Genomic DNA, 7,368 nt, shown 5'->3' with positions numbered 1-7,368 from the left:
AATCATATTCAAGGATAAAAATTGAGTGCTCGGTGTACAAAGAGTTTGAGGTCCCAAAATAATTTAGGACTTAAAAAGTGTGATGACGGTGACTGAGAATAATATTTGGTGTATGTGTAAAGAGGCTATGAACTAGAGTTCTACCTCATGGTTATGATAATGAGTATACGAAGTGTGTTAAAATTGGTTCATGTTCAAGTGAATTGAGATTAATAAATTAATTATGTGTATAATTAATTAAGTGGGGACGTATAGTGAAACTAAATATATTGATTAGTGGATAACTTTTAAGGGACATACCCTTGTGAATAAAGGACATGTGGAAGCAAGACCATATAATTAGTAGATTTTAGTGGGCCTAGCCATAAGGCACGTGTAAGGGCCAAAGGTCCATCATTTTCTATATTAATGTGTAGAGCTAGTGAATTGTTGATAGCTCACTTGAAAAAAATGAAAGGAAAATACAGAAAAGGGGCGCTGGGAACAACCATGGAGGCAGCAACGAGATATTTTCAGTTTGAAAAAAAAAAATACCAAGCCATACATAGATGCAATTTCACGGAGGTAGCACCTAAATGAAACAAATTTTCGTTCCTTGTGATTACACGTAGCCAACACACTGTGTTTACAGCAACATGATCAAGAAATTCATGAGATCAATTTTAATTCTTTCTTTTTAATTATTTTTCTAGGGAATAATATTCGGGTTTGTTCACCGGTTGGATCTCGTTATTCCATTTTATCGCGTTGTTGGATCCGGGCTTTCTTGGAAGTGAAGTAAGGCGGAAGAAAATTATTTCTTGGCACATGAGGTAATAATCCTCTCTTCTAGACATATTTGAGCTATCTGAATCGTATCTACGTTGCTAGATGAAAGAATTACGAAAACTGTATTGGAAATCGGATAAATTGATATTGTTGTTGGTATGGTGATTGATATTTTGGCTAAGTTGGAATCACGAGGATTATTATGTTTTTAGGGAAGATGTTGCCCGAATATCGTTAGATTTCTAAGTAATTAAGGGTTGGTTTGAAAGAGTATCCTAATTTAATTATTAGCATATTTGGTATTATTTGTAGATTGGTGAAGTCCAAGACCTAAGTTATGGTTAACTTGAGAAGCGACAAGGTATGTAAAGCGCAACCCTTCTTTCTTTTGGCATGCCTTAGTTTTCAATAGGTTATATCACGAGCCTCGAGGAAATTCTAAATTCGAAATCCGAGCATGTTATGATCCTTATATATATATTCCTTGGCACTCTTATGTATGATTTGATGAAATATGAACCATTATGTCTTTGAAATAATCGCTTTCCGAACTTTGCATAAAAAAGTTTCACTTTAAAGAACTTTGTAATTTCTAAATGCCATATCTTTCACAGAAAGGCTCGGATTGCTTCAATATTTTTGTAGACGTTTATATGGCATATAATGAGTATGTTTTCCATAGGCGGATTCGACTCGCGTCAATACCCGTCCGTGGATCCCGCGACTTTCCTTTATGTAATTTGGATGACTTTTGAAAGAATTTGGTATGATTATCATTTCGAATTTCAAGTATGGTCATTTACTTATATTTGAGTCTATGATAATGATTTTATGCATATGGTTACTCATGACTCTGCTCGTGCGTTCTGTTATATCTTTCGCCGGTTCCCGGGCCGGTTCTGTTATCGTGCGCACTTTGATATACTCCGGAGTTATGCTGTGTTTATGGTTCACCGAGCTACTCGCAAAAGAGGGTCGGGTTCCACATATATTTGGTGTTATGCTGTGTATGGCGTTATGTTGTGATGTGATATGTGACGGGGATACGGATATTTGAAACATTCTGGTGTTATGCTGTGTTATGGCGCCATCGACGGGCGGGCGACCATATTCTTCTGTACCCTACGCATGACTTATGTTTTAAAGTAAACATTTTGATATGTTGGATTTATACTTATGTTCTGTACTACTATTTCGTTTATGCTTCAGATTTGTTTCTGCATTTTCTGCTTTGCATACTCAGTACATATTTCGTACTGACCCCCTTTCTTCGGGGGGCTGCGTTTCATGCCCGCAGGTACAGATACTCGCTTTGGTGATCCGCCAGCTTAGGATTCCCTTTCTGCTGTCTTGGAGTGCTCCTCTTATTCCGGAGCCTACATTTTGGTATATATACTTGTTTGATGCACATGTATATATATTTGTTCAGGGGTACGGCGGGGCCCTATCCCGCCATATGATCCGTTTGGTCTGCTTAGAGGTCTGTAGACGTATTTGTGGGTGTGTGTGCCTACTTCTGTTCAGATGTGTTTGTATGATCCTATTCGCTATGGCAGCCTTGTCGGCGTGCATTTTGTATATGTTTTGGGGCCGTTGTGCCATTTGTTAGCCTTGTCGGCTTTTGATACATTTGATAGCCTTGCCGGCTTTTCGATATAAGTTTATGTATATGTTTGCGCTGAATTGTGTCTGATACAGTTTGACATAGTTTGAGACGGCATATAGTGTTTTTGGACGTATATGCTATTTGGATGTGATCAGATATGGATAGGTATGTCAGGGTGCCCAAGTGGGGCTCCAGTCACGGCCTACGGGGTTGGGTCGTGACAGAAGTGGTATCAGAGCGGTTCGTCCTCGGAATGTCTACAGACCGTGTCTAGTAGAGTCTTGTTTATCGGTGTGTTGTGCACCACATCTATAAACAGGAGGCTACAGGACATTTAGGGTGTTACCTTTCTTTGGATCTTAGATCGTGCGATAGAGCCAGCCGTAGGAAATGAATTCCTTTCTACAATCCTTTGATTTCAGCCAAAGAACGACATCGACAGAAGACAATGACTGATGATATTGGAAGCTACACAGTACTCAGGTAAGCAATGGTATGAAAGATGTATGTCGGGGAAGTTATTTGAGGTATGATTGAAATATAAAGTTGAAGATTGAACAGAAAAGTAAACAGGAAAGTGCCTCCGATGCCGTTTGAGTTAGGCATGTGAGGTAAGTTTCGACATTTTCATACTTTTATTTGAAATTGTTAGCCCTGTGTGGCTATGATGCGATATGATATGATATATATATACGTATATGTGTTGGCCCTGTGAGGCATGGTTGGTATTTCCTGCGTGCAGGTTCTAGGATAGTAAGAAGTATAGAGGAAACTCTGCCCAAATTTTCCCAGAAAGAGGAAAAAAGAAAAGAGATGGGACCTAAGCTCATAATATGTTTGGAAGGTTGATACCGACAAGGTAAGTGTATTATGTTGGACTAAAGCTTTAAGAAATACCCCCACGTCATTTATAAGAGGCATCATTCTTATTTGGGAGACCTTGTCTTGAAGAAGCGTATATGAGCAGCGAATTCGCAATTCATTTAAACGGACCAGAATACGTTCCAACCTTATTTAGATTTAGAAAAAGCCTATGTTGAAGGGCAAAAACATCCGGTAATTAAGTTTCACCTTATTGGAAGAATACAAAGCGTACAACAAGCAGTTGGGAATTAAATTATTCGCTTACGACTTAAGAATAAATATGGAGGTAAACTATGTGAATCAAGCACTAGAAGTCTTGTGGTGCTTGTCGGATTCTAGTTTTTCTTCTGGTGGTGGTTGGAGAATGCTTCATGGTGACATTTTTATTAGTTTTAGTCAACTAATTGGAGATGGAATTGTGAAAGACCGAACCAAAGGAAGATGAGCAACAAGACAGAACAAATACCAGAAATGACTGGTGTGATAAGAATAAAAAGAGATAAACAGAATATGATTTGAAAATGAGAAAGGGCTTATGTAGAAGTTGTGTTTTCTGAAAGATACGGGAATAGCATGAGATTCCTCGTGCACAAAATAAAAGATGAATGTAGACTGGAGAAATGAAAGGAATACCAAAGGAAGCACCCAAGACAGACGTAATTAATTGAGTATGAGTATAGAATAAAAGGGAAACATATAGTTATGGACTTAAAGATGTAGTGCGACGAAACGATGATAAGACAAGACCACTATTAAGACAAATTCGATAGGATTTCGAGTAAGTTAGAAGTTAGCATTTGATATACAACAAGGGTGAAAGAGCATAATCCAATAAAAGAACATTTAAAGAAGTATTGGGAGTGCAGGACTAGTTTAACATTCGAGGACGAATGTTCTAAAGCGGGGAAGGATGTTACATCCCGTATTTTCATGTGTAGGAAAGCATGTAAGTAAAATGATATTAGTAACGAAAACGAGGTTATCCTCCCAAGCTTATGGGTGGTTGTAGTGATGGTACAAATGTGTTATAAATATTTGAAGTTAAACAAATCTAAGAAAATAAGCTTTGTCGAGGTTCGAAATTTATTTGATGAAATACGGTCCAAGCTATAATATCTCATATTTTTGGACTAGAAAAATTTAATCGTCCAATATGAGCAAAATTATTCGAGCCCGGAGAACTCGATCATATTCAAGGATAAAAATTGAGTGATCGGTGTACAAAGAGTTTGAGGTCCCAAAATAATTTAGGACTTAAAAAGTGTGATGACGGTGACTGAGAATAATATTTGGTGTATGTGTAAAGAGGCTATGAACTAGAGTTCTACCTCATGGTTATGATAATGAGTATACGAAGTGTGTTAAAATTGGTTCATGTTCAAGTGAATTGAGATTAATAAATTAATTATGTGTATAATTAATTAAGTGAGGACGTATAGTGAAAATAAATATATTGATTAGTGGATAACTTTTAAGGGACATACCCTTGTGAATAAAGGACATGTGGAAGCAAGACCATATAATTAGTAGACTTTAGTGGGCCTAGCCATAAGGCACGTGTAAGGGCCAAAGGTCCATCATTTTCTATATTAATGTGTAGAGCTAGTGAATTGTTGATAGCTCACTTGAAAAAAATGAAAGGAAAATTCAGAAAAGGGGCGCTGGGAACAACAATGGAGGCAGCAACGAGATATTTTCAGTTTGAAAAAAAATAAAATACCAAGCCATACATAGATGCAATTTCACGGATGTAGCACCTAAATGAAACAAATTTTCGTTCCTTGTGATTACACGTAGCCAACACACTGTGTTTACAGCAACATGATCAAGAAATTCATGAGATCAATTTTAATTCTTTCTTTTTAATTATTTTTCTCGGGAATAATATTCGGGTTTGTTCACCGGTTGGATCTCGTTATTCCATTTTATCGCGTTGTTGGATCCGGGCTTTCTTGGAAGTGAAGTAAGGCGGAAGCAAATTATTTCTTGGCACATGAGGTAATAATCCTCTCTTCTAGACATATTTGAGCTATCCGAATCGTATCTACGTTGCTAGATGAAAGAATTACGAAAACTGTATTGGAAATCGGATAAATTGATATTGTTGTTGGTATGGTGATTGATATTTTGGCTAAGTTGGAATCACGAGGATTATTATGTTTTTAGGGAAGATGTTGCCCGAATATCGTTAGATTTCTAAGTAATTAAGGGTTGGTTTGAAAGAGTATCCTAATTTAATTATTAGCATATTTGGTATTATTTGTAGATTGGTGAAGTCCAAGACCTAAGTTATGGTTAACTTGAGAAGCGACAAGGTATGTAAAGCGCAACCCTTCTTTCTTTTGGCATGCCTTAGTTTTCAATAGGCTATATCACGAGCCTCGAGGAAATTCTAAATTCGAAATCCGAGCATGTTATGATCCTTATATATATATTCCTTGGCACTCTTATGTATGATTTGATGAAATATGAACCATTATGTCTTTGAAATAATCGCTTTCCGAACTTTGCATAAAAAGGTTTCACTTTAAAGAACTTTGTAATTTCTGAATGCCATATCTTTCACAGAAAGGCTCGGATTGCTTCAATATTTTTGTAGAAGTTTATATGGCATATAATGAGTATGTTTTCCATAGGCGGATCCGACTCGCGTCAATACCCGTCCGTGGATCCCGCGACTTTCCTTTATGTAATTCGGATGACTTTTGAAAGAATTTGGTATGATTATCATTTCGAATTTCAAGTATGGTCATTTACTTATATTTGAGTCTATGATAATGATTTTATGCATATGGTTACTCATGACTCTGCTCGTGCGTTCTGTTATATCTTTCTCCGGTTCCCGGGCCAGTTCTGTTATCGTGCGCACTTTGATATACTCCGGAGTTATGTTGTGTTTATGGTTCACCGAGCTACTCGCAAAAGAGGGTCGGGTTCCACATATATTTGGTGTTATGATGTGTATGGCGTTATGTTGTGATGTGATATGTGACGGGGCTACGGAGATTTGAAACATTCTGGTGTTATGCTGTGTTATGGCGCCATCGACGGGCGGGCGACCATATTCTTCTGTACCCTACGCATGACTTATGTTTTAAAGTAAACATTTTGATATGTTGGATTTATACTTATGTTCTGTACTACTATTTCGTTTATGCTTCAGATTTGTTTCTGTATTTTCTGCTTTGCATACTCAGTACATATTTCGTACTGACCCCTTTCTTCGGGGGGCTGCGTTTCATGCCCGCAGGTACAGACGCACAGTTTGGTGATCCACCAGTTTAGGACACCCTCTTCTGCTGTTTGGAGTGCTCCTCTTATTCCGGAGCCTACATTTTGGTATATATACTTGTTTGATGCACATGTATATATATTTGTTCAGGGGTACGGCGGGGCCCTATCCCGCCATATGATCCGTTTGGTCTGCTTAGAGGTCTGTAGACGTATTTGTGGGTGTGTGTGCCTACTTCTGTTCAGATGTGTTTGTATGATCCTATTCGCTATGGCAGCCTTGTCGGCGTGCATTTTGTATATGTTTTGGGGCCGTTGTGCCATTTGTTAGCCTTGTCGGCTTTTGATACATTTGATAGCCTTGCCGGCTTTTCGATATAAGTATATGTATATGTTTGCGCTGAATTGTGTCCGATAAAGTTTGACATAGTTTGAGACGGCATATAGTGTTTATGACCGTATATGCTATTTGGATGTGATCAGATATGGATAGGTATGTCAGGGTGCCCAAGTAGGGCTCCAGTCACGGCCTACGGGGTTGGGTCGTGACAGCTTCTGCGCATCCTAGATTGATCATAATCTTCCCTTCAATCTCCATTCACAATCAGAGGGTAACCCAACCCTCCGTTCCTAACCAATTTGATGATTATTATTACTCCTTTCTTGCGTATATATTGCCATCATAAACACTATCAGAATGTTTGTCCTCTAAAATATCTGCACAGTGTGCAACTTTTTTGGGTCCTTATTAAATTACCTTAGGGAGTGTTGAAATAGTATAACTCAACCATAACCCAGTCTTAACATACTCTCAAAAATTTATATACAGTACTTCATTACGTTATCACTTACCTTTCATGCATTATTGATCATTGCAAAGTTTCTATAAACTTCAACTG

At 37.9% G+C, this 7,368-nt stretch overlaps 1 long non-coding RNA gene across 1 annotated transcript; it reads left to right on the top strand.

The window, feature by feature from the left end:
* The first annotated feature begins 445 nt into the window (after positions 1 to 445).
* Positions 446 to 6,799, top strand: LOC132606131 (uncharacterized). The gene is made up of 5 exons (XR_009569606.1): positions 446 to 564; positions 693 to 812; positions 1,081 to 5,236; positions 5,505 to 5,553; positions 6,489 to 6,799. It is a non-coding gene; the product is annotated as an uncharacterized LOC132606131 (long non-coding RNA).
* Positions 6,800 to 7,368: the final 569 nt, after the last annotated feature.

This window comes from Lycium barbarum, chromosome 8 (assembly GCF_019175385.1).
Source record: "Lycium barbarum isolate Lr01 chromosome 8, ASM1917538v2, whole genome shotgun sequence".
Classification (NCBI taxonomy): Eukaryota; Viridiplantae; Streptophyta; class Magnoliopsida; order Solanales; family Solanaceae; genus Lycium; species Lycium barbarum.
The sequence above is the reverse complement of the archived record's forward strand: the minus strand, read 5'-3'. Positions and strand labels throughout refer to the sequence as shown.